This window comes from Adiantum capillus-veneris, chromosome 29 (genome assembly GCF_014529385.1).
Source record: "Adiantum capillus-veneris isolate H3 chromosome 29, ASM1452938v2, whole genome shotgun sequence".
Classification (NCBI taxonomy): domain Eukaryota; kingdom Viridiplantae; phylum Streptophyta; class Polypodiopsida; order Polypodiales; family Pteridaceae; genus Adiantum; species Adiantum capillus-veneris.
In genome coordinates, this window is record NC_140959.1 from 72,691,138 (window position 1) to 72,718,586 (window position 27,449).

The 27,449-nt window shown below is 43.2% G+C and overlaps 1 pseudogene; it reads left to right on the forward strand.

The window, feature by feature from the left end:
* Positions 1–27,449, forward strand: part of LOC147419396 (uncharacterized) — a 158,404-nt pseudogene that overhangs the window by 38,197 nt on the left and 92,758 nt on the right.

Sequence of the window (27,449 nt, forward strand, 5' to 3'; positions counted from 1 at the left end):
AGAAGAGAAGGCAGGAGGACCGAGGGGGTGATGCCTCGATATCTGGTAAGAGGCTTGTCTCTTACCCCAGTTAAAACAAACCTCTCATGGCGGTCGACATACTTGATCCTTGGAGAACACGTGCATAATATGAGCATCTGTCTCATGAATTTCCTTTCGAAGGGGCCTGCCTGTAAGCACCAAGAGCTCCGCTAGAGTGCGAAGGCAAAGAGAAATTAGCTCAAGGATGGAGGTCAGAAGAGAATTCAGAAGCCGCACTCAAATAGAGGCAGAATATGATGTCATAGCGTTGTCGAAAAGCATACAAGCCATATAAACGGGAAAGTCGGACACGTGGGTTCATGAGAGGGCAGAGATTGGAAATTCGATACTACGCTAACGAAGTAAAGAGAAGGAAGAGGCAACATTTTCGAGGGGGGTTTCCTTTGGGCTTAGGGAAGAAGGAAGCACTGCACGCGCTCAGGGAATCAAAGCCGCACGAGAGGAAAGGTTTTCTTGGCTTGTGGAGGAGAACGGGAGGAGAGATCTTCATGCGCTCGCGTTCGGTGGTCGAAGCCGGCATGCATTGTCCGTGACATTGATCGAAAGAGCAAAGGATTTGCAAGAGAGGTAACTAGCGAAGGCTACCAAGAGGAGGCGACCCGTGCAAGCGGTGATCAAAGCGGCACTAGGGAAATTGTCAAAGCTGCATCGGGTGGTGGAGCGTCGCGTAGCGGTTTGGAAGTGAGATAGCCAAATTAGTTCGCCAAGGTGATTCCTCGCAGGGGCGAATGGAGAAGGATGACTTCAGTTGAAGAGTCGATTGGTGGTTTTGGATCGAGGGAAGCGTTTGTTCAATAGCGGCGAGTTTTTTGGGAGCCCCCTACGCAGAGGGTTGTACCTGGGTAGTGAAGGAGTTTTATGACGTAGGTGTGTGCACATAGAGAGTAAGTAAGAGGAGTCACATGGGTTGAGAGGGTCGAGATCAGTCGTCGTAGTGGTTTGTGCATGTGGGTGGGTGATCTTGTTAGCGTTAAGAGCATTGAGTGGAGTGTAGGCGAGGCCCTGCTAGTGTGAGTTGCTTGTTTTGAAGGTGTTTTTGAGAGGACAGGGGTGCTGTGAATACCCTGAGCTATAAAGGGGGAGTTGTTTGTGTGTCGGATGTGTTCTCCATTCCCCCTCTCCATCTTCTGGTGCCCCCATGGAGGAGCACACTGATTGCTCCTAGTTAAGTGAAGAGAAGCAGTTTTTGGTTTGGTCGACATGGCGTGTCAAAGCTATGGGCTGATTTTTACAGGTGAAGAGAATCCCGATGAGTGGGTTGCAGACTTTGAGCTGTATATTCTCTTGTTGTGTATGCCAAACAAGGACAGCAAGATGCAGACATTTCCTTTGGTGATGCGCGAGAAGGCAAAGGTATGGTACGAAGCTTTGGAAGGTGAGCCAAGGCATGCTTGGCCGGATTTGCGGGCGCGTTTCCGACATGATTTCCGCAAAGAGGCGTCCCCAGTCGATATGGATGCCAAACTGAAGGCACTCAAACAGGATGTAAGTGAAGAGTTTAGTTTGTTTTTGGATTGTTTTGAAGTGTGCTGGGCATAGTTAGCGGGTGTCATGCAATTGGCCAATGGCACTACTTCAAGCTTGATAAATTCATGGAATGCCTGCATCCTAAAGTGAGGGATAAAGTGGATTTTGAGAGCCCAGAAAACTATAATGGTGCAGTGGCCATCGCAAAGGCAAAAAGCAAGAAAATAAAAAAGAAGATTGAACTGGGTGTGTCCGGTTATGAAGCGGTGGTCCAACCTTAGGGTCTGAGGGATGTTGTTCATGATGAGAATCATGCAAACCGAGGTGTAGCCGTTGCGCCACAAAATTGGGTGCGAACCGTGTAGGATTTGTCTAGGCAAATGCAGGAATTGTGGCTAAGCGTTGTGAGCGGGATGAAAACACACACAGCGCCTCTATAACGACCCGGCACACACTCTTGGAATGATACACACACACACACACTATGGGGCACCACTCGGCTTACACAACACACCTGGCCGAGACAGGGAACACACCTCTGGAGTGAGAGGAGAGAGACTATCCACTTGCCCACTCCACACAGACACACACACACACACACCCCCAAAAAACTCAGCTCAAAAGAGGAGAATTTCTGATTTTTAGATACAAATGAGCTTGGGCCAACACGAATGGGGCAAATAGCTCACACAGTATGGGTAAAATAAGCCAGATATAATCACAAACTGGAGCAGAAACTTCGCTCATAGGAGAAACTTACACAGAAAAACAGTAGAAAAAGAGTGAGGAATTTGAAAAAATGGACAGCGCCATCGCGTTCGGAACGGCCCAAAACCCCAGTCTACAATGTCAAAGTGCTCAAATCCGACCTCGGATGAGCAGTTTACGGCCAAAACAGGCTCCAAAATGAGCAAAAACACACCTGCGGCTGTTCCTCCTCTCTTCTCCACGTTTTTTCTGGTCTTCTCTCAGTTTTTTCAGTTCCCACACTTAGATTTATTAGTTGGGCACCCTTGGCCTTTTAAATGACCTCAAACGGACCCCGAACAGGCCAAAAACTGACCTCACAGTGCATAGTTGTCACCTTTTTGCATCATTCGCACACCTGGCACTCAGCTTTTTTCCAATAATGCATCTCACCACCACGTGAAGTGGCCCCAAAAAGTGGTCCTAATGATGACCTTTCTGCATAACTTTCACAAGAAAACACCACTTTGTGTCCGTATTCATCCACGTGCAAATATTGACCCCGTTCGGCCTCCTGACGCCACTCGATGCCATCTGACGCACCTGCTTATCTCATGTCGTCGGCCCGTGGATAGCTTCCTCGAGAAGTTTTACGCGCTATAAACTCCTCATTATTGTAGAAAAGACACACTGGTACTGGTAATAGTGAAAATCGATGCACTATGTACATGCTGTCCTACCTGTACACATGTGGGCCCCACATAACCACCTGGCTCTGGAAAATGGGCAATCCTTTATTTGATGCACCATGCATGTATATGTACATATGCGCAATCCCTTGCTCCAAAAAACTCCTAACATAATTTGCCCATCCCCTAGCCTGCTAGATCATTCATGATCAGCAGCAGCAAAGAGAGATATGAGACTCGCCGCATCACAGGTCTCCTCATCCTTCACAGACATCACTTGCTCTTCAGAAAAATCATCTTGCTCCACCATCATCAACCTGGCATGATACAACTTAAGACGCAATCCATTTACCCTTGACGTTGTGAGCGGGATGAAAACACACACAGCGCCTCTATAACGACCCGACACACACTCTTGGGAAGATACACACACACACTATGGGGCACCACTCGGCTTACACAACACACCTGGCCGAGACAGGGAACACACCTCTGGAGTGAGAGGAGAGAGACTATCCACTTGCCCACTCCACACAAACACACACACACACACACACACACCCAAAAACTCAGCTCAAAAGAGGAGAATTTCTGATGTTTAGATACAAATGAGCTTGGGCCAACACCAATGGGGCAAACAGCTCACACAATATGGGTAAAATAAGCCAGATACAATCACAAACTGGAGCAGAAACTTCGCTCATAGGAGAAACTTACACAGAAAAACAGCAGGAAAAGAGTGAGGAATTTGGCAAAATGGACAGCGCCATCGCGTCCGGAACGGCCCAAAACCCCAGTCTACAATGTCAAAGTGCTCAAATCCGACCTCGGATGAGCAGTTTACGGCCAAAACAGGCTCCAAAATGAGCAAAAACACACCTGCGGCTGTTCCTCCTCTCTTCTCCACGTTTTTTCTGGTCTTCTCTCAGTTTTTTCAGTTCCCACACTTAGATTTATTAGTTGGGCACCCTTGGCCTTTTAAATGACCTCAAACGGACCCCGAACAGGCCAAAAACTGACCTCACAGTGCATAGTTGTCACCTTTTTGCATCATTCGCACACCTGGCACTCAGCTTTTTTCCAATAATGCACCTCGCCACCACGTGAAGTGGCCCCAAAAAAAGGTCCTAATGATGACCTTTCTGCGTAACTCTCACAAGAAAACACCCACGTTGTGTCCGTCCTCATCTGCGTGCAAATATTGACCTCGTTCGCGCTCCTGACGCCACTAGATGCCATCTGACGCACCTGCTTACCTCATGTCGTCGGCCCGCGGATAGCTTCCTCAAGAAGTTTTACACACTACCAACTCCTCATTATTGTAGAAAAGACACACTGGTACTGGTAATAGTGAAAATCGATGCACTATGTACATGCTGTCCTACCTGTACACATGTGGGCCCCACGTAACCACCTGGCTATGGAAAATGGGCAATCCTTTATTCGATGCACCATGCATGTATATGTACATATGCGCAATCCCTTGCTCAAAAAAACTCCTGACATAATTTGCCCATCCCTTAGCCTGCTAGAGCATTCATGCTCAGCAGCAACAAAAAGAGATATTCATTCCACCTGTATCCCACACAGAAACGCTTTGCATTCCCTGCATCAAAAGCTTAATCAAACTTCCACCTGGTTCCCAAGGAAAACCTGTAGAGATGCCATTTATCAACCTCCCATCAAAAAAATCATCAATTACTTTGGCATAGACCTGCATGTGCAAATATATCTCCTTCTCCATAGCTGAGAGGTCTCCACTAATCATTTGCGTCATTAATTCCTGCTTTTTTGACAACTCAACCTTGGTTTGCATCAGCCCTTCAATCACTTCATAAGGTCCTTCACTTTCATCTTCAACTTCATTCGCAAATGCGACTAAACCACACTCTTGGATTTCTTTATCCATCAAAAGAAATGCAACATCAGCATCCTCATCACTGTTGGTAGTGCTATCACTATCCTCATCTGTCACCGTGGAAGAGTCTTCATCACTAGACTCATCCTCATCTTCATAAAGCTCCTCTAATCGTTTCCTTGTGTCCATATTATAAAGCTTCTTGGTACCTGTCTTTCCATAGAGGCTAATCGTACCATGTCGCCAATCTTGAACAGCTCCCACTGCACGTAACCATGGTCTGCCCAGTATAATAGGATATGCTCCCAACCCTGCTGGCATCACATGAAAATCAACCACTGCCTTTGCATCATATGCCTCCACTTCTAAGCTCTTTACAACACCCAAGCATTTTACTTTTTGATGGTTTGCCAATCTGATCCGAAAACCTGACACCCCAGCCACTGTGAGACCCATCTTCTCAACGCATGAGTGTGTTATGACGCATATTTGGGCTCCGCCATCCACATAACCTTGTCCCAAATTTTTCCTTTTATGCCACACATCTACTATTGGACAAATGTTTGGTAGCTCATCCATTGCCAACACCTTCACTGAACCTCTCTCTGGCTCTTTCTCCATTGGGTTAACCATCCTCTTCCACTGTCGCTTTAGCTTAGGCACCATCTCTATAAGCTGCCCAAAAGTAACATCTGCCTTCCTGCTCGTCAGATCCTCCTTCAAGTCATAGCTTAATTGCCCATCCCCTAGTGGAAAATCTGAAACATGAAACTTTCGACGAGCTCTCCTTTTCCTCTTGGCCTTGACATCCTCGCCTTCATGGCTCTTTCCCTTCTTCTTGCTAGGACCTAGGACACTTCTTCCTTCCTTTTCCTCTGTCGTCCTCTTCCCAATAGGCATCACTAATGTATCCTCTAGCTTTGATGCCTTCTCCAAGGTGACTACACTTAGCACTTTTGTCTTTCCTTTTTCCTCCTGGGTCAGACCACTGGTTCCTTCGTCTCCCTTAATTTCGATGCCATAATCATTTGATCTAGTTAGCACCTGTCTTGGCAATGGATACATGTCTCCCCCCATCCTTGGTGGCTTATCACATTGCGGGCTGATGTGACCCAACTCTCCACAATTATAACATGTGGGCGTCTGCCTCCAAAACCTACCATTGCTTTGTCCAACACCATTCCTAGGCCTTTCTTCACCTCCTGGCTGATTTGCAAACCTCCCTCGACCTCGATTATTTCCCACTTGACCTAGCATGTTTAGGCTGAGATTCTTCATCAAATCTACCATTTGCCTCATGTCTTGCCTTAGCCCATCATCTTGCACTGCTGTAGTGACCACTGCTGGCATAACCTGAGTAGTAACAGGAACCACTGGTTCATGATGAACCCCTGACATGCGCCCTTGTAAAGACTCTATAGGCTGAAATTCAGACCTCATTGGCAAAGACTCCACCCCTAACTGGCTCATTTTCCTCAGCTTCCACTCTTTGTTCCTTGCTACCTCTAGTGCATCTTCATATGTCCTAGGCTTCTTTAGCTCCACTCTCCAACGTATATTCTCCCAAAGACCAGCCAAGAACCTGTCCTTCTTCATCATGTCAGGCGGGGGTACCTGTGGTGCTAAAGCCTTGCACATTCGCTCCCATGCCAATGAAAACTTACGTATGTACGCATCTACTGGCTCACCTTCCTTTTGCACCAAAGCTTGTACTTCTTGCCACACCTTGTCAGGATCTTCTATCTTCACAAACTCCACTTCCAATCCATGCCTTAGATTGTCCCAACTCAATCTTATAGGTGGATCAGCCATACGCAACTCCTCTTCAAATGCTTTGGACCAAGCTCGTGCATCACTCTTCAAACAAATTTGGAGAAGGCGTAACATTTGCGTAGGGTCATGAATCTGGTTGCTAATGCAGGCAACCTCCATCTTTTCCAGAAAGTCCTCCACATCTTCACCACTTCTTCCATGAAATTCCGGATAAGAGAAAGCCATGGCTAGAGAACCCCTTCAAACACACGTGCAAGAACCCAAAACTTTTTACTACCCAATGCCCAGAAACCTCAATGGAGCTCAGCTTTAGATGAGAACAAACACATGCACATCAAATGAGTTTTCATAGTTGATCATCGGAATTACAACAGGCAAAGGACATTCCAGGATCTCTCTCAATCTTCTTGGCCCAAACATAAAGACTATGCGCTGCTGGAAAAAGATCTTCCTGGACACATGAACATTAATCTTAATTCTTTGAGTTAAATGAAAAGGAGTGAACTGAGGGCCATTTTGATCATCCATTAAAGCCAACCATGAAGCTCCCAAGAAGGCACACCTGACTCAACCTCTGATTTTGCCAAAATTTCAGCAGCATAACAGCATAAATGACTCAAAATACCAAAAAACCAGCCATCATAACTTGGGAAAATTTCGACAGAGTTTCCCCAGAAGTAGAGCAGTAGGAACCCAAAAAATAGACTGTCTATGTATGCATAAACTGCCAACAATAGAACCCGAGCATCAAGTAGGACTCACTAGTACATAGCCTATGGCGAGGTCACAAAAAGGGTGCTCCAGCTACCTGTATCACCGAAAGGATCTCCACATTTGAGAATCCCCCAGCTCAATAAAAACCTCACGCTATCGACCCTCACACGAAAGCTAATGCAAATCGCGTATAGTCAAGTCTCAAAAATGACTATCTTCCAGACCAAGTCTTAGAAATGGCTGGGACTGCCAAATAAAACCATATATGGCTCCACAAAGGCGTACAATGGCAGTTTTCACAAGTAACGTACAATCCAGCAGACAATGCGCTCAAATAGGCGCCAAGTGATGCATTCCCACAACAACTGCAAGTGACATCACTGCTAGTATATCACTGTACTCCAGCTACCTGTACCTGTGTGAATCACCTGGACCTGTACCTGTCCCTGTAACCTGTAACCTGTAACCTGTAATCTACAACCTACAACCTGTAATCCCGAAGTTCGAAGCTCGAAGCTCGAAGCAGAAGGTACTCGAAGAAGATCCTCCGTGGGGGCGCCAAAAGAATGTGAGCGGGATGAAAACACACACAGCGCCTCTATAACGACCCGACACACACTCTTGGGAAGATACACACACACCCACACTATGGGGCACCACTCGGCTTACACAACACACCTGGCCGAGACAGGGAACACACCTCTGGAGTGAGAGGAGAGAGACTATCCACTTGCCCACTCCACACAAACACACACACACACACACACACCCAAAAACTCAGCTCAAAAGAGGAGAATTTCTGATGTTTAGATACAAATGAGCTTGGGCCAACACCAATGGGGCAAACAGCTCACACAATATGGGTAAAATAAGCCAGATACAATCACAAACTGGAGCAGAAACTTCGCTCATAGGAGAAACTTACACAGAAAAACAGCAGGAAAAGAGTGAGGAATTTGGCAAAATGGACAGCGCCATCGCGTCCGGAACGGCCCAAAACCCCAGTCTACAATGTCAAAGTGCTCAAATCCGACCTCGGATGAGCAGTTTACAGCCAAAACAGGCTCCAAAATGAGCAAAAACACACCTGCGGCTGTTCCTCCTCTCTTCTCCACGTTTTTTCTGGTCTTCTCTCAGTTTTTTCAGTTCCCACACTTAGATTTATTAGTTGGGCACCCTTGGCCTTTTAAATGACCTCAAACGGACCCCGAACAGGCCAAAAACTGACCTCACAGTGCATAGTTGTCACCTTTTTGCATCATTCGCACACCTGGCACTCAACTTTTTTCCAATAATGCACCTCGCCACCACGTGAAGTGGCCCCAAAAAAGGTCCTAATGATGACCTTTCTGTGTAACTCTCACAAGAAAACACCCACGTTGTGTCCGTCCTCATCTGCGTGCAAATATTGACCTCGTTCGCGCTCCTGACGCCACTAGATGCCATCTGACGCACCTGCTTACCTCATGTCGTCGGCCCGCGGATAGCTTCCTCAAGAAGTTTTACACACTACCAACTCCTCATTATTGTAGAAAAGACACACTGGTACTGGTAATAGTGAAAATCGATGCACTATGTACATGCTGTCCTACCTGTACACATGTGGGCCCCACGTAACCACCTGGCTATGGAAAATGGGCAATCCTTTATTCGATGCACCATGCATGTATATGTACATATGCGCAATCCCTTGCTCAAAAAAACTCCTGACAACGTATGTAAAATCCCATCCAGGTTAGCCAACTGATATGTACCATTCGGGAAACACTCCACTACCTTGAAAGGGCCTTCCCACTTAATTTGAAACTTCTTTTGGAAGGTGTTTTCCAGTTTGCTGTTGTAGCGCAAAACCAAGTCATGCTTCTTGATACCCTTACTTTTGACCTTTTCATTTATCTTTGCCAAAGCCTTATTCTGCATCTGTCCATAATGCTCCAATGCGCTCATCCTATCCAACTGGACCTCTTGTAACTGCAAGAGCCTCTCTTTGAATGCATCACTAGGTGACCCAAGCAACTTCTATAACATCTTGACCGCAGGCAACTCTACCTCCACAGGCAATAGTGCTTCCTTTCCATACACCAAATGAAATGGAGTAAACCCTGTACCTGTTTTCACCGAAGTACGGTAAGCCCATAATGCACTAGGCAATTCCAAATCCCAATTCTTTCCTTGGTGCTCTGTCACTTTAGAAAGAATTTGTACCAACTCACCATTGAATATTTCATTTAAGCCATTACACTGCGGGTAATAAGGAGTGGTATGCTGGTGCCTAATCTTCATCTTTGTGCATAAGAAGTCTAGCAGTTTAGCTCTAAATTGTGGCCCCTTATCTGAAAGTAGCTCTAATGGCATCCCAAACTTGCAACATATTTCATCATACACAAATTTTGCCACATCCTTTGCAGTGATCTGTTTTACTACTATAGCCTCTGCCCATCTAGAAAGATAGTCCACTGCCGTCAAAATATAGCTTTTGCCCCTGCTTGTGATAGGTAACGGGCCTATTGCATCAATCCCCCACTTTTCAAACACATCAAACGCCATAATGGTTTTTCGTAGCTCTGGCTTCAACACTCTCTTCCCAAACGCTTGACACCTATTGCAAGACCTACACCAATGGTGAACATCCTTGTGCAAACTAGGCCATACATACCCCTCTTGCAAAATCTTATGCAAGGTGATCTTTAGAGCAAAATGGCCACCACATGCGCCTTCATGATTCTCTTCCAACACTCTGTAAAGCTCCTCCTGCCAAGGTACACGTCTCAACACGAGATCATCCCCTTTCATGTATAAGACATCACCAATCAATTTCTATCTGTATGCTCTACGCACAAAGCCATACTTCTTAGACTTCTGAATCTCCTTTGGAATGATTCCTGTTAGCAAAAACTCCTCTTCTTGAGCCAAACTTTCCCGGCCATGATAAAGAGGTAAAGTGGTCCTCAACACAAATAGCTCCCCAATCATGCCTTGAGCTGCTTCATGTGCCTCTCCATTTAAAGCACGTTCAATGTGTCTGATAATCCATGCTTCAAACTTTTTTAACAGGCCTTTAATTCTAAAGCACATTTCCTTCAATGAGGTGTTCTTGCTCTTCCACACACCCAGCACTTGCTTCACCACTAACAAGGCATCACCTTTTATGCTCAACCTTCGAATCCCATGCTTCAAACAAATGTGTAATCCAGCTTCCAAAGTAGCATATTCAGCCTCATTGTTGCTATGCGCATCCAATTTGAACCCTCTCTTGCATACTAGCTTCCCCTCTGGATCATAAAGTGCTATACCCCCTGAAGCTGCATCATGGCTCTTTTTGTATGAACCATCAAAGAACAACACATGTGCATTGCTGATCTGTGGCACTTCTTCAACTACCTTTCTCACCACGTCTTCCTTAACAATAAGGGGATTCTCCTTGTAGGTCAACAAATCAGCTAGGGTAGCCCTTGTACTATCTTCCACTAGAAAAGAGAACTCAAACTCTTGCAGCTCAATTACCCATTCTTCACCACATTTGACATGTTAATACCATTAATTAACTGTGGCAAAAAGGCATAACTCGTCAAGAAAACAAAAGGCTGTGGTAGCAAATAATGACGAAATCGTCGACAAGCAAATATTACACTGGCCATCACTAGCTCTACTTCCGATAACTTTCTCTCCGCTACCAACTTCACTCGGCTTGCACAATACACTGGCCTCATATAATGGCTGCCCTTCCCCTTTTGCAATAGCATGGCTCCAATGGCATCATCCCCTACTGATGGATTTACATAAAAAACTTTCTCCCAATCAGGAGCCTGCATGGCTGACAACCCCCTAACACCTCTTTCACCGCTTGAAACACTTCTTCACACTTGTCATCCCATTGCAATGGATCATGCTTTGCCACTTGCTGTAATGGATAAAGAAGCTGCGAAGACAATGGAATAAACCATGCCATGTACTTCACTTTGTGTATAAAGGTTTCCAATTGCTTCGTACTCATAGGTGATGGAAGAAGAATAATAGACTTCACCTTATCTGGATTAGCCTCAATGCCATTTTCTGACACCATATGGCCCAATAACTTCACCCTTGGCTGTGCTAGATGAATTTCTTTGGATTTAGTTGTCCTCCACATTCATCATATCGAGCCAATACCATCTGCAAAGACCATATTAGGTATTTTGGTAAAAATCTCACATTATGGGAATCTCCAAATCGACCGAATTTATGTAATTTGGGAATTTTCCACTTAAAGTGGGAAAAATTGAGGTGTGTGGCTAGTAAATAAAGTGAAAATCTCATAGGATTGTGGTGTTGATAAACAATTTGGGAATTTTCCACTTAAAGTGGGAAAAATTGAGGTGTGTGGCTAGTAAATAAAGTGAAAATCTCATAGGATTGTGGTGTTGATAAACACCAAAAGTCAAGAGGATGTACAACACATGGATTTGAATAATAACTATAAATTACATAAAACAAAGGAAGATACAAAAAAGATTTTGTTTACAAATTGACTAGTATAGTCACAATAGAAGCTCCACATAATTCTACTCCACATTTGATACCATATCTGAACTTTGATCCAAGTGTGGCTGATGTGCATGAGTGAGGCCTTCTTTGGCTTTTAGAGCATGTCTTTCTGGAATCTTTATTCTAGAAAATGGTCCTTCTTTGCTGGGTCTCCCGGACCAAACAATTGCATCTATAGTTTCCCACACTTGTGGGTCCTTATAGTTGACAGCCCAATAACCCTTCCAACAATTACTGTAAGCTTGAGTATCTGTCATCCCACTTTTTCTCGTGCAAGGTGCCCAATATTGAATCAAGAGTTTTCTGTAGTTTGGTGATGTAGGCTCATTATCAATGTCAGATAAAGCCATTGCAAGCCACACTGGATAGATTTCTGTGTCACTCGGAACAAGCATAAGAAAGTCACCTTGGTGCACATCAGACATAGGGTCAAACTCTTCCCTTGGCCTATCTCGTTGAGGCCCACAAAAATGATCGTTCAACTCTTCAAGGCCTAGGAATCTTTCTGCTCCTTGTTGCAAATTCATTGTAGTGCTTTGTAGGTGAGAATATTCTTGAGTTTTTGGCCAAAACATTTCATACAAGACTCCCTCTGATATGATTGCTTTTCCAATCTCTTCAATTACCTTACTGCAATAATCTATCACGGGTCTATAATATCGCGGAATACTTGAACCATTCCCTAAATTTTTCCAAAATTTTATATAGTTCTTTAGCCCCAAAATGACTTCTTCGTGGGCCTTGACATACTCCGCCATTTGTACTAGAGGTGGATCTCCATGTGGTAACATTGGCTTGCCTTCTGTGTCTATTTTCCAAAGGCGAATACTTCCACTCCAACTTGATACACCTACATGTTCCTTATATTGCATCATTGGTGTCTCATCCTGCATAAAGAACCTGAACTGAAGCGGTTTGGAATGTCCAACAAGTATGTCTTGTCCATCACAAAGATAGCCATCACAATATTGCTTGAAATCGGGGATCTTTGTGAGAAAAAAATGAGCTGGAGATGAAGATGAGCTGTTTCGTAATGTATCCATCAAATGTGGCAAAGTATAGGTTTGTGTAACTCTCAACTTCTCTGAAAACCTACTAAACATGGCGTCTATGTCCTCATGTGTATGCCCAACCATTAAAAATCCCAGCTGGATGGTTTTGAAAACACCCCTTGCAACAAGCATTGACAAATAGGCAAATAAGTATCGATTTTTGTTTTCCCCCGCACAATTATCCAATTGTAGCAACAAGTTCTCTGGCAATCTGCGAAATGTTGACCCCAATTCCTCTTCTGCAATTTCTGACGACTGCACAATGGGCTCTTTTCCATCACTCAAGTTATGGTAGTCCAAAGCATCCCTTGAGTTCAAAGCATGCAGTAGTGAAATATTGCTCCTTGGAAGTCCATTTGTTACTAGATCACCAAGAGGATGCTTATCTATCCTCTCGAGGTTATGTAAACAATTAGCAATTGAGCCAATTGTAAGATTTGGATCAGCTGGCCACAAACCATTCAAGACAAAGTGTCCGTAATGACCTTCTCCATGTCCATGAGTGATCATGCCAATCAATGCCACCTGCAGATTATATCCTGAATCCACACCCTTGGGAAATCTAGGATCGAATGGCAGTCTTCTTTTGATCCATCTTATCATGGACTATGTATACATATTTTTGTGGTTGAGTTTCTGAATACGTGCACCATGCATAATATAGGCTTCTGCAACTCTTTTGTTGTGCCATGTGAACTTCTCTCTCCCTCAAGAGAAGAGCTCTCTCTTCAAGAGAAGGTTTAGCTTCTAACCTTGCCTTGATTGAGCTACAAATATTGCACTTAGAGAACTCACTTGTCTTTGTTAAAGTGACATGTGGGTACTCTTTGTTCCAAATTCTACCAAAAGAAGATTGGGATAGCTTCTTCTCATAGCCCATTTGGTCAAGTGTCGTGTTGATTTCACATAAAATATCCACTTGTTTGTATGTTGATGGAATCACGAATTGGGTCTCTCTTGAGCCATCTAGCAGTGTTCTACTTCTATGTGGCATCTTCTCAGATTTGTTTTCCACAAACTCATTTAGTAGTGCTCTTGCTAAACTAGTATGTTGAAGTTCCCTTCTCAATGTACATGTGTTCCCATGTACATATTGGCGCACACCATTTTCAAAGTTCTCCTTGTATCGATAAAATGATGTCTTTGGTATTAATACCATGTAGCTCATACCATGCTCTACAACAAACAATAGAGCCATTTAGCCTGAATTGGTATCGTGACTTTTCATCTTTCTGATAACATATAGAAAGAACATCATAAACATAATTAGTGCGTGATTTTTGAGACTCTCCTCAAAATTGTTGTCGTAACCTTGTCACCATATCACGATCTGCAAATTGGCAGCATTTTTGTGCACAATAATCAATGCATGATACCCTTTGAATTGATTTGTTTGAAAGGTAAAAAGTCGAAGCTGGTGCTGCTTTTGATTTTTGAGTCCTGTTCATGAAAGTGTATCGTCTCTTCCTTGACAACTGGACAAAATTACTCCCATCAAGTTTTTTTCCAACATTGCCATCGTTGGATACATCCTCATATGTAGCATGCATGCCATCAACAGGAACAAAGAGTTGTAATGGGCTCCCATTCAGCATTGTTGTCTGCTTGATGGGCCACTTTAGCAAAGTGATGCTACCCACTTCAACCACATCATCAATGCTTGCATTTTCTCTTTCAATACCCACACCCACACAATCAGGACCAAGTTCCTGAAAGTTGACATAATCATGTGGAAATACATATAAGATGGTCCCTTCATTCATGGTTTGCATCATTGTGTCATCTTTTAAAAGGACCCTCTGATTTCTCCAAGACTCTCGAATCATTGCTTCAAATTCTGGGCTTGTCATAGGTATTGCATCTGTAACTAGAGGATCAAAATGATCATGTTCTTCATCACCATTGTAGCTTTCGTGTGGATCAATTAAGTTCCCATTTAATACAAAAGATTGCAAAAGAAGCTTTGACCATCGAACAGCACTCCATAATGAGCCTTGGAGAGATGAAGTATCCATTGTAGGAAAAGGTAGGACCACATCCTTCAAGCATTCCTCCACTAGAATGGAGACATTTCCCAGCCCTATCTTTGTACCACCACAAGTGGAATCTGGATCTGTTCTACACACACAACCAATACCAACGATTTCATTGTCAAGTATCATATGTACTTTCTCCCCAGATTCGAAGTCCATCCTGTAAGTAAAAAGATTACATTGTTAAATCCATAGTTATAGAAAAATACTCTTCAAACAAAAAATCATGCTACAACATGAAAAAGGTTTGCATAGGTTGGACAAGTGGTGAACCTTGAGACCAAATCCTCCTTGCTATATTAATGGAAGCATGGTTGGACAAGTGGTGGACCTTGAAACCAAAGCCTCTTTGCTATATGAGAGCATAGGTTGGACAAGTGGTGGACCTAGTTGTAATACCCACTGCCACCTATCAACTACTATAGGACTATGCTTTCCAATGTCCAAGTATCCCTTGAGTCTTTCAAGGTTGAACACGTGGTGGACCTTGAAACAAAAATCCCCTTTCTATATCAGAGCATAGCTTGGACAAGTGGTGGACCTAGTTATAATGCCCAATATCCAAGGTGAAATACCTTAGGACTTTGCTACCTTGCTTGCCAATGTTTACGTAGCCCCTCATTTCTTTAATGGAAGTAAGGTTGGACAAGTGGTGGACCTTGAAACCAAAGCCTCTTTGCTATATTAGAGCATAGGTTGGACCTAGTTTTAATACCCACTGCCACCTATCAACTACTATAGGACTATGCTTTCCAATGTTCAAGTATCCCTTGAGTCTTTCAAGGTTGAACACGTGGTGGACCTTGAAACGAAAATCCCCTTTCTATATTAGAAAGGTTGAACACATGGTGGACCTTGAAACGAAAATCCCTTTCTTTATCAGAGCATAGCTTGGACAAGTGGTGGACCTAGTTATAATGCCCAATATCCAAGGTGAAACACCTTAGGACCTTGCTACCTTGCTTGCCAATGTTTACGTAGCCCCTCATTTCTTTAATGGAAGCAAGGTTGGACAAGTGGTGGACCTTGAAAGCAAAGCCTCTTGCTATATGAGAGCATAGGTTGGACCTAGTTGTAATACCCACTGCCACCTATCAAGTACTATAGGACTATGCTTTCCAATGTCCAAGTATCCCTTGAGTCTTGCAAGGTTGAACACGTGGTGGACCTTGAAACCAAAATCCCCTTTCTATATCAGAGCATAGCTTGGACAAGTGGTGGACCTAGTTAAAATGCCCCTCCTTTCTTTAATGGAAAAAAGTTGGAAAAGTGGTGAATCTTGAAACCCAAACCCTTTGGCTATATATAGAGGATATCTTGGACAAGTGGTGGGCTTAGTTGTAGTATCCAATGTCCAAGGTCCAAGGTGAAACTATGTAAAGACCTTACTTCCAAAAACAAAGTCGTACAAGTGGTTCTCTTGAAACCAAAACCTCCTTAGTGTATTAGAACATAGCTTGGAGAAGTGGTGGACTTAGTTGTAATGGTGAATGTCCAAAGCAAACTATTATAGGACCTTGCTTCCCAAAATCAAGTTTGGACAAGTGGTGGATCTTGAAACCAAACCCCCTTACTCTATTAGAGCATAGCTTAGATAAGTGGTGGACCTAGATGCCATGGAAAATGTTCAATCTGAACTGCTGCAGGACCTTGCTATTAAATGTCTAAGTAGAGCTAGCTTATTTAATGGAATCAAGGTTGGGAAAGTGGTGCATCTTGAAACCAAAAGCCCTTTATTGTATTAGAGCATAGATTGGACAAGTGAGGGACCTAGTTTTAATGTGTGATGTCCAAAGAAAAGTATTACAAGACCTTGCTTTCCAATATTTGAATTGGTCAAGTGGTTAAAACTAAGTATTAAACTTTGACCATTTTCTTCTCGAATTGCCAAAAAGCTAGTTTTAGACACCCTAAATGAAAATGGTTTAGGGTGCCTTAAACAATGTTTTTATTGAACAAGACTTGAACAAAAGGGTTAGAGGCAAAAGGTGACGAAGGAGGATACCATGACAATTAAGTTGGCTTGAAGTGCCTGAGTATGTGAAAACAAGCCTAGGTTTTCCACGAGGCAAAAGGTGACATAATAGAGAACATTGGAAACTTAGGATTGACCATGTGGCCTAAACTTTGGCAAGTGAAGTGGTGGCCAAGTTTTGTGGCACAGTGTGCACTTGGTCCTATATGTGTTGACCACTTGGCTAAATCTAGGACCATAAGGCCAAACCTTTGGCACCTTAAATATAGTATGGACATAATCTAGAACTGCTATAGTAAATTAGTAGTATAGCTAATATGTTAATATTTGTATTATATTTAAGTATATGCTAATATAATTTATGTTCAAAATTTCACTAATGAAGAATGTTCCCATTTAGCACTCCAGATGCGGGGTCTTAGGGCAATGCCACAATGGGGTGACAAGCAGCGCTTCTACGTGAGGTTTGGGGGTAGCGCTCTTGATGGGGATGTGGAATATAGCGCTCTCGATGGCGGGGCTTGGGAGGTTGATTTTGGGATATTGTTCTGGGCGGGGTCCGGGCAGCGCCCCGGGCGGGGTCAAGGGGCGGCATGTTTTTATTTTCAAACCATGATTTCTAGTATAGAGTTACGCATGTTTTTCATATTTTCAACCATGATTTCTTTAATTTTGGCCGTGTGAATTGGTTAATTTTTTATACTGCTTTTGTTTTTTTTAATCCTATGATAAAACATGAGATTGTAGCATACGTGGCATTCTAATAAACCCTATCAAGATTAGGCACACAGAGAGCGCACGAGCAACGCACACAGAGAAAGGGAGGCGAGCAGCAAACACACAGAAAGCGCACACGGATCGCACACAGTTGGAGTATACGTGCGCATAGAGGAGCAAGCTCGGCATCGTACACAACACACAGGTGGAGTGCACAGGATTGAAAGTTCGCGCACAAGATAAAGAAACAGCAGCGTACACAACGCTTTCCAGAAGGGCAGGATCGGGCAGTCTTCTCAGGAGACATTGCACACCTCACGAATAGAGAAAAAAACAGGTATTTCTCTCTCTCTCACTCTCTGTCTTTCTCCATATAGAGAAGATGGTTCTCTGTAACTCTTCTTGGACACACACTCTCTCGTCAAAAGACAGAGATACATAGTTTAAAAGTATCCCCGCACACATACACATATTCCCACACATCGTCTTCCTCTCTTCCACATACATAACCACAGTGAAATCTGTTATCTTGCTGTCTCTCTCTTGAAAATACATGCACATATTCCCACACATCGTCTTCCTCACTTCCACATACATAACCACAATGAAATCTGTTATCTTGTTGTCTCTCTCTTGAAAATACGTGCACATATTCCCATACATCGTCTTCCTCTCTTCCACATACATAAACACAGTGAAATCTGTTATCTTTCTCTCCCTCTCTCTCTCGAAAAACAGGTATTTATCTCTCTCTCTCTCTCTCTCTCTATCTATCTATCCTGTATCTTGCTATCTCTCTCTTGAAAATACATGCTCATGTATGTGTGCGTCTGTGTTACTATGTGTATGTATGTATATTTTTGTTATTTCATTGTAATACTCATACATAATGCAGATACACAATTACACTTAATTACGATATGCACACATAGTATATATACATACATAAATATCACAAATAACTAACACATTGTAATACTAGTAAAATTGAATGGAAGACTTACTTGCGTGATCTGTTAAAGTCGATTCTTGTAGTGAGTTCTGGATGTATGTTGAGCTGATTTTCCTCTAATCCATTTGTAGATATGATTGTAACTTCTGTTTCTCAAAAGTAGTGTTGTTTAGTGATACACCTAATGGACATAAATGGTTTAAACTAGGACATGTAGACCAAAAATACGTGTATTTCTTTGGATGAATATATACACTTTTTGGTGACCCTTACCACAAGTGGTGGACCTTGAGACCAGTGGACTATAAGGACCTCCAAACAATACCTTGTACACTCAATCCTTCTTGGTAATCTAGGTTGGACAAGTGGTGGACCTTGTTCAAATTCTCTAACCACTCTCTCTAACATGGTGACATAATTTAGGTGTGATAAATTCATATCTATGCAAACTAATATCAGTTTAGGCTTGTTAATTTGAATTTGTGTGAATTTATGTTCAATATAATGATTTGAGGTTTGCATATTTGAATTTAGGTGGTATAATGATATCTTTTTGTGGTAAACATGAATTTAAAATCAATTTTGCATGGAATATTTTAAATTTAAGTACTAAAATTAAATTTTTATAAAAAAGTTTGAATTTTAAAATTTGGGCGGGATATTTTAAAATTTAGGCGGGATTTTAAGATTTGGGAGGGATATTTTAAATTTAGGAGGGAAGGTTTTGAATTTATAGCGAGATCTCCCTTACATAAGAGAGTATAGGTTGGACAAGTGGTGGACCTTCAAGCTAGAGCATCCATGCTACTGGACATGATAGGTAGGGAATTTAGTTGAATATTGTATGTATAATATATATGTAATAGATCTAGCTTGGACAATGTAAAGAATGAGGATGCAAGAGAGCTACACAAGACAAGCACAAAGCACACAGAGATGGAAAGCTTCTTCTTCTCTTCACAGAAAAGAGAGTACAAAATGACTAAGTGCTAATGCTGAAAAGTAGCACATATGTACATGCGGTCACTAAGTGTGAACATCGCTAGAAGCGTACTAGGCTGGCACATATAAGTGTAGTCCAGCTGTAGAATCACTGGCAGAGATCCTCCGTGTCGGTCACCTAACGCGCCAGTGAGTAAATGTCGTAAGCGGCAAGACCCGTAGTGGATGCCAGCTCAAGGTGTAGAGCTCGACATCTCAACACTCCCCCTCGAGCTCTGCATGTCGCAGAGTCCAAGCATAGTCCGAAACGTCGAAGCTTCTCAGCTCCGAGGCCTTGGTAAAAATATCGCTATCTGCTCCTCTGTGCTGACGTAGGCCAAGTCGATGTCGCCCGCCAACACTCGCTCTCGAACGTAGTGGTAATGGACCTCTATGTGTTTGGTCCTGGCATGGAACACTGGGTTCCTAGCCAACTGCATGCTGCTGAGATTGTCACAATGGATGAAAATCTGCTGGTCCACCTGCACTCCCAAGTCCTCAAGTAATGTGCGTAGCCAAGCTACCTCGCATGCCGCAACTGCTGCACCTCTGTACTCGGCCTCTGTGCTCGATAAAGCAACCGTAGGCTGCTTTTTGCTGCTCCAAGTAACAACAGCACTCCCAAAAGAGAACATGAAGCCACTCGTAATATCCTATCAACAATGCTACCTGCCAATCTGCATCTGTATACCCATACAATGCTAATGGTGCATCTGCTGCATAGAACAATGCGATCAAGAGTACCTTGCACATACCTAAGTGTGCGTCGTACTCCATCCAAATGTGGCTTCCTCGGAAGTTTGCATGAACTGACTCTCCAAGCCTACTGTGGTAGCTCAAGTCTGGCCTCAGTGATAGTCAAGTAGATTAGACTACCCACAATCTTCCTGTACATGTTGACATCCTCAACAACATCACCCTTCTCTGCACTCAGCTTTGCATTCACATCCAAGGGAATAGAAATCGGCTTACAATCAGCCATACCATACTTTGACAACATGTCCAAAGCATACTGTCTCTGTGATAGCCATACACCCTCTGGAGTCCTGATCACCTCATGCCAAGAAAGTAGCGCAACTCGCCTAAATCTTTCATTTCAAACTCCTGTTTGAGAAGACCCTCACATGGTCAATCTCCATAGCATTGTCACCAACAATAATAAGGTCATCTACATATATGGTAATGACCACAATCCCCACATCACTCTCACGTACATAGAGTGAATGATCAGCATGAGCTCTCCTAAAACCAATACTGACAAGATACTTGGCAATCCTGTCATACCATGCTCTAGAGCCCTGCTTCAAACCATACAAAGCTTTGAGAAGTCTGCATACATAATCTGGGTAACCTGGATCGACATAACCAGGTGGCTGATCCATATACACTTCTCTTGCAACTCACCATTCAAGAAGGCATTCTTTACATCCATTTGATGCATAATCCATCCTCTAGATGCAGCCACTGCTATGACAGCTCTCACTGTCGTCATCTTTGCCACTGGAGCAAAGGTCTCCTCATAGTCTATGCCATACTCTGTGCATAACCCTTTGCGACCAGCCTTGCCTTGGACGCTCAATGTTACCATCAGCCTTATGCTTGGTTTTATACACCCATTTACAGCCAATAGCTTTCTTGCCCATGTGTCATTTGCTTCCATGCAGCCATCTCTTCATTCATTGCATCATCCCAATGCACATTTCCAACTGCATCCTCAAAACATGTGGGCTCCACATCCTGTATCACCTTAGCCATGTAGGCTCGGTGATGTGCTAGATACCCATCATAAGTCAATTTCTGAACTGGATTTCTGACTCTATTAGATCTGCGCGGTCCTGGGTCACTCCTTTGCCCTCTAGCATCTTCTTTGTACTTTCCTTACACCAGGTGTCCTGACAGCTGGAATTCCAAATTCCTCATCAAGACTTTGTTCAGAACCATCTGAATCCATGTCTACATGTGAAAAACCTGATGATGCATCAACCATAAAGGGAGGTTCATCAACCTTTTCCTTTCCTTTTCGTGATACATTCCCTGTACTTGTTGGTGGAGTAACTGCGTACGTAGTCTACCATTCCATGGTTTCTCAACAGAGCCACGAGAAGAGGACTCTTGTGGTCCACTCAAAACCTGTGACTGCGGCCTCACATTTTGTACAACCACATCATCTTTACATCAGCCCCAATAGTGCCATGTGCATTACTGTACCAACTGCTCATCTCATCAAAGACTACATCTCTGCTCACTCGTAATTCTCGATGTAGTAGGATTGTAGCACCTGTACCCCTTTTGTTCAAGGGAATATCCCACAAGAATACATTTCTCTGCTTTAGGATCCAATTTCCTACGCAACTCATCTGGTACCCTAAACCTGTAAACTTTTTCCTCAGGTGTTACATCATGCACCACAGCTGTAGGTGTCCTGTTCATAATGTACACAGCTGTATTTACAGCTTCACCCAGAAATGATGAGGCATGTTCTTCTCATTCATCAATGCACGTGCAACCTCTGCAATGTGCCTATTTTTCCTTTCTGCGACCCCATTCTGCTGTGGAGAATATCTGCACGTAAATTGCCTGTGTATACCATGCATTCGCAGAAAATCTGAAAAATCATTGGAGAAGTACTCTCCCCCTCCATTTGACCTCAATGTCTTGATTGCATATCTGTCTCCTTCTCAATCATGACTTTGAAGTCTGAAAGTGACCAAACACTTCACTTTTGTTACGCATGAAGTAGACCCATACTTCCTTGTATGGTCATCATGAAAGAGACATAATACTCTGCAACCATGTATACTTGCAGTATCGGTTGGACCCCAAACATCTGTGTGCACCACCTCAAGTGGATTTTTACATATTGCGCTCATGTGGAAATGAGCCCTTTGACTGTTTTCCAAACTGGCATGCTGGCACACACTTTATGCATACCATCCACCTTGAATTTGGGCAAACCTTTTACAATCTGTTTTGATTGCATGCTGCGCAATCTCTGCTCATTGACATGGCCAATGCGTTTGTGCCAAATGTCAACATCAGCCACAACACTTGTGCCCTGTGCAAATAATGCAGCTTTTACCTCAGGCATGTCTACATTCAGCGTAAACATTCTGCCCACACATTTGCCCTCTGTGATCAGCTTACAGCCATTCTGAAATCTTCTACATAACAGCCATTTGGATTGAAGCGAACCTGCAAACCCTGCTCAACCATTGTCCAACAGAAACAGATTCTTTGTATGTTTGGGACATGAAGTACATTTGCTAAGTACTTTGATTTCCCACTCTTCGTATTTAGAGGTATGTCCCCCTACATGAGCAATGGGGTGAGCTGTGTCATCTCCTGTCTGCACAATAGCCTGACACATCTGGTTTGCGCATATCTCTAAACACTCTCCACGAGACGTCATGTGATTAGAGGCACCTGAATCCACATACCAAACATCATCTTGGGTGGAATTCTCTGCAGTCATTGTATTCATTACATGTTGCATAACAACATGCGCTCGTTTTTGCTGTCATCTGCATCTCTGCTAGTAGATGCATAGTTGCCCTGTTCTCTCTTTCTACTTGCTTTTCCCTTTGGACAGTCACGTGACATGTGACCTCTTTCACCACAAGTCCAACATTCTCTACTATCTGGAGTATGTTGCTGCCTCCTTGATCCTGCACCACGACCTCTTTGACTCCCCTTGCCTTGAGACTGGTTCCCCTGCCACCTGTATTGCTTTGATTTGATTGACCTTCCAGAAATTGGCCCCCTTGGCCCCTTTGGGTCTGCAACCCCTGGCCTCGACCACGACCTCTACCTCTACCTCTGTTGGAGTTAGAATAGAAGGCCTTTTCAGAATTATTTCTGCCATGAGAAGAAGATGTGTCAAGGTTCTTCTCCTCAAGAATAAGCATAGAAATCAAATCTTGGAACACGGAGATGTCGTCTCTTGTATTCATGGAAGACCTAATGTACATACTCATCTCCTAGACCATCCAAGCATGCACAGACAATGTCATCGTCTTCCCTGAGACTTTAATAGATCCAAGAGCCTCAATGATACTCTTGATCTTCAAAGCATAATCATTGATGGAGAGGTTGTTCCTCTTAACCTGATTTAGCTCCGACTTTAGTTGAAGCTTCCTGGCCTTGGTGTTCACCTCGAACACTCTGCCTAAGTTTTTCCATGCAATGGCGGGGGTTTCAGCATCCTGTAGATAGCCCATCATGCCATCTGTGATCTCATAGAAAGCCAATACATCACTTTGCTCTGGCCTTGTTGCCAGTCCCTCAAAGCTTTCCTTTGTTCTGCTGTAGCATTTGCCTCGGGAATCTCTGTTCCTTTTCATTGTCTCCTTCTACATAGTCCCAATAACCTTTTCCTTTTAGGAAATTTGTTATCTGAACTTCCATGCAGGGTAGTTATTTTTCTCAAGCTTCTCAGTAACAATCTGACTGAAACCGTCAGACATCTTGAAGCACTAAGACAAAATAGCTGCAATCTGCAAAAACCTGCAAATCTACTGAACCTGCTATCGTGGTTCCTGTAACGCTGTCTTTCTACACTCAACGAGTGTCCACAATCAAGCGTACATACAACCACTGTACTTGTACAGTAAATCTCTGTATACTGCACTTTGGAGACCTGTTAGAAACTTGTGCGAAAAACCCACACAGAGATGAAAGCTTCTTCTTCTTCTTCACAGAAAAGAGAGTACAAATGACTAAGTGCTACTAAAGCTGAAAAGTAGCACATATGTACATGTGGTCACTAAGTGTGAACTCGCTAGAAGCGTACTAGGCTGGCACTATAAGTGTAGTCCAGCTGTAGAATCACTGGCAGGATCCTCCGTGTCGGTCACACTAACGTGCCAGTGAGTAAATGCCGTAAGCGGCCAAGACCCGTAGTGGATGCCAGCTCAAGGTGTAGAGCTCGACATCTCAAGAGTATGGTTACAGCCTTGAAAAATGGAAAAGAGTATCTTATTGGTGCATGTGTGGTTGTAGAAACAGATTGTCTACCACTTCTTGGGATGATTACAAGCTGCTCAACGCCAGACATTGCTATGTTCGGTGGATTGCCTACATTAAGTCCTTAAATCCGAGTTTAAGCACATTGCAGGTAAACACAATACAGTGGCAGACATGCTATTAAGGGCAAGGTATGAAGATGAGTCACAAATCATTGACGAGGGAGATGATGTAGGCACAAAGTTCTATTCTATCTCTCATGTCAAAGGTAACAATGTCTGCATGACTAATTCACTTGAATTGTTCTTGAAAGATCTTTATGAAGGTGATTGGCTAACAAATGTCTGCATGACTAATTCACTTGAATTGTTCTTGAAAGATCTTTATGAAGGTGATTGGCTTCATATTGAAAGCTACTTGAGTACTCTAACAAAACAGGATGATTGGTCTGAACAAGAATTCAAGAGGATACGCAGGAAAACATATGGTACTTTTTGAAGGATGGTTACTTGTGGAAGCATCCTAAACAAAAGGGTGCTACACCACAACGGGTTATATGTAAAAAAGAGACTCAAGTAAAGCTCATGCAAGAGTTTCATGAGAGTCTATGGGCTGGACACAGGGGTGTATGGGCAACCTTCTCCAAGTTGAAAAGAAAAATACTGGTGGAAGGGTATGTATAAAGATGTATCTCAGTTTGTAGAGTCATGTGTAGCTTTCAAATGTATTCAAATGTTCGAAATCGTGATGGATTGCACCCTACATATCCACTAGCCATGCACTATAAATGGGTTGTGGATCTAGTGACAATGCCTTTAGGATCTGGCAAATGAGATACTTGGTTCTTGCACGAGAGGACCTAACTAACCAGTTGAAGGAAGAACATTAAGAGCTAAAACCACAGAAGATGTGTGCAAATTCCTTCTTGATGAGGTGATTGCCGTTATGGTTCTATGGAAAAGATCACTACAGATAGAGGTGAGCTAGATGTTGAGGAAGCAAGGGAGTTCTTTTCCAGATTGGGAATCAAGCTTTCTCTTACTACAGCTTACAACCCTGAAGCAATGGAAAAGTGAAAGAGGGCATCCTCCTATCATCAGAGATTTGGCAAAGGCTTGCGAAGGAAGATACAATTCCCACATGGAATGTAATACTACCTTGGCTAGGAGGGGCTTAGCAGGGAAGAGCTTCCTTCAACTCCGATAAGAGCAGCTAAGAGAAGACCTGAGACATTGAAGCTGCAAAACAACGACTCAAAAATGCAAGATTGAAAAACAAGGACTACTTTGAAAGCGACAACGACTCAGAGAGCAAAGCAATTGGACAAAGGTACTCGTTGTTGTGTATGATAGTAGCCTGATAACCTCACACAAACATGCCGTAAGTTTCTCAAAACGATGGTTTGGACCATATGTTGTAAAGCATGTGCATGAAAATGCTACTTACAGCTTGTCTGAAACTAAATGGTACAGAAGTAAAGATTCCCATTGCGGAAAAAAGGATTAAAATGTTTAAGAGAAGAGGAGACAAATGATCTAGAAGATGTTGATGAGGAAGAAGAGCAAAAAAAGGTGATGATCAAAGTGAACATGAAGCTCTGGAACATGAAGGGATTGTGATGCTCTTGCTCTCTTAAGCCTCTCTTGCCTGCACCAGGCTCTGATACCATGTAAAGAATGAGGATGCAAGAGAGCTACACAAGACAAGCACAAAGCCACACAGAATGGAAAGCTTCTTCTTCTTCTTCACAGAAAAGAGAGTACAAAATGACTAAGTGCTACTAAAGCTGAAAAGTAGCACATATGTACATGCGGTCACTAAGTGTGAACTCGCTAGAAGCGTACTAGGTTGGCACTATAAGTGTAGTCCAGCTGTAGAATCACTAGCAGAGATCCTCTGTGTCGGTCACCTAACGCGCCAGTATAAATGCCGTAAGCAGCCAAGACCCGAGTGGATGCCAGCTCAAGGTGTAGAGCTCGACATCTCAACAACAAGTAGTGGACCTTGGAACAAAGCCCCAGTAAAAACATATCATGGCACATTCCAAGTGGTCAAAAAAAAATATCATTTAAGATATAGCCTCATAGGTTGGACAAGTGGTGGACCTTAACACCCAGATATTCTTCATATAATGACATAGAGTGAAAAACCGTGAATCTTGAGACCAAACCATGCTACTAGCGATAATAGCTTGGACAAGGGTGGACCTTGAAAGTAAACCCCCATCTACGAAAATATCGTGTTTAAGGTATTTCGATGGAGCCTACATCTTGGAGACACGTGCATCTTGCTTCTCTTCATTTTTCAATGGAGCCTATCTTGACAAATGGTGAAGCATCCTTCTCTCCACGTTTCAATGGACCCTAGCTTGGACAAGTGGTGGACCTTTGCTTCTCTCTATTATTCAATAGAGTTAGCTTGGACAAGTGGTGGACCTTGGAACCATCCCCATGTAAAACCTATCATGGTCACTCCAAGTGGTGAGAAAAAATAACCTTTAAGATATAGCCTTATAGGTTGGACAAGTGGTGGACCTTAACACCCTAATATTCTTAATATAATGACATAGAGTGAAAAAGTGGTGAATCTTGAAACAAAACCACTCATGCTACTAGCACTAATAGCTTGGACAAGTGGTGGACCTTGAACGTAAACCCCCCATGTTCAATAGAGTTAGCTTCGACAAATGGTGGAGCACCTTGTCTCCATGTTTCAATGGAGCCTAGCTTAGACAAGTGGTGGACCTTTGCTTCTCTCTATGATTCAATAGAGTTAGCTTGACAAGTAGTGGACCTTGGAACCAAAGCCCCACGTAAAACCTATCATCTCACTCCAGTGGTAATAAAAGAATAACCTTTAAGATGTAGCCTTATAGGTTGGACAAGTGTGGACCTTAACACGCGCATATTCTTAATATAATGACATAGAGTGAAAAATGTGAATCTTTGAACCAAACCACTCAGGCTACTACCAATAATAGCTTGGACAAGTGCTGGACCTTGAATGTAAACCCTCATCTACGA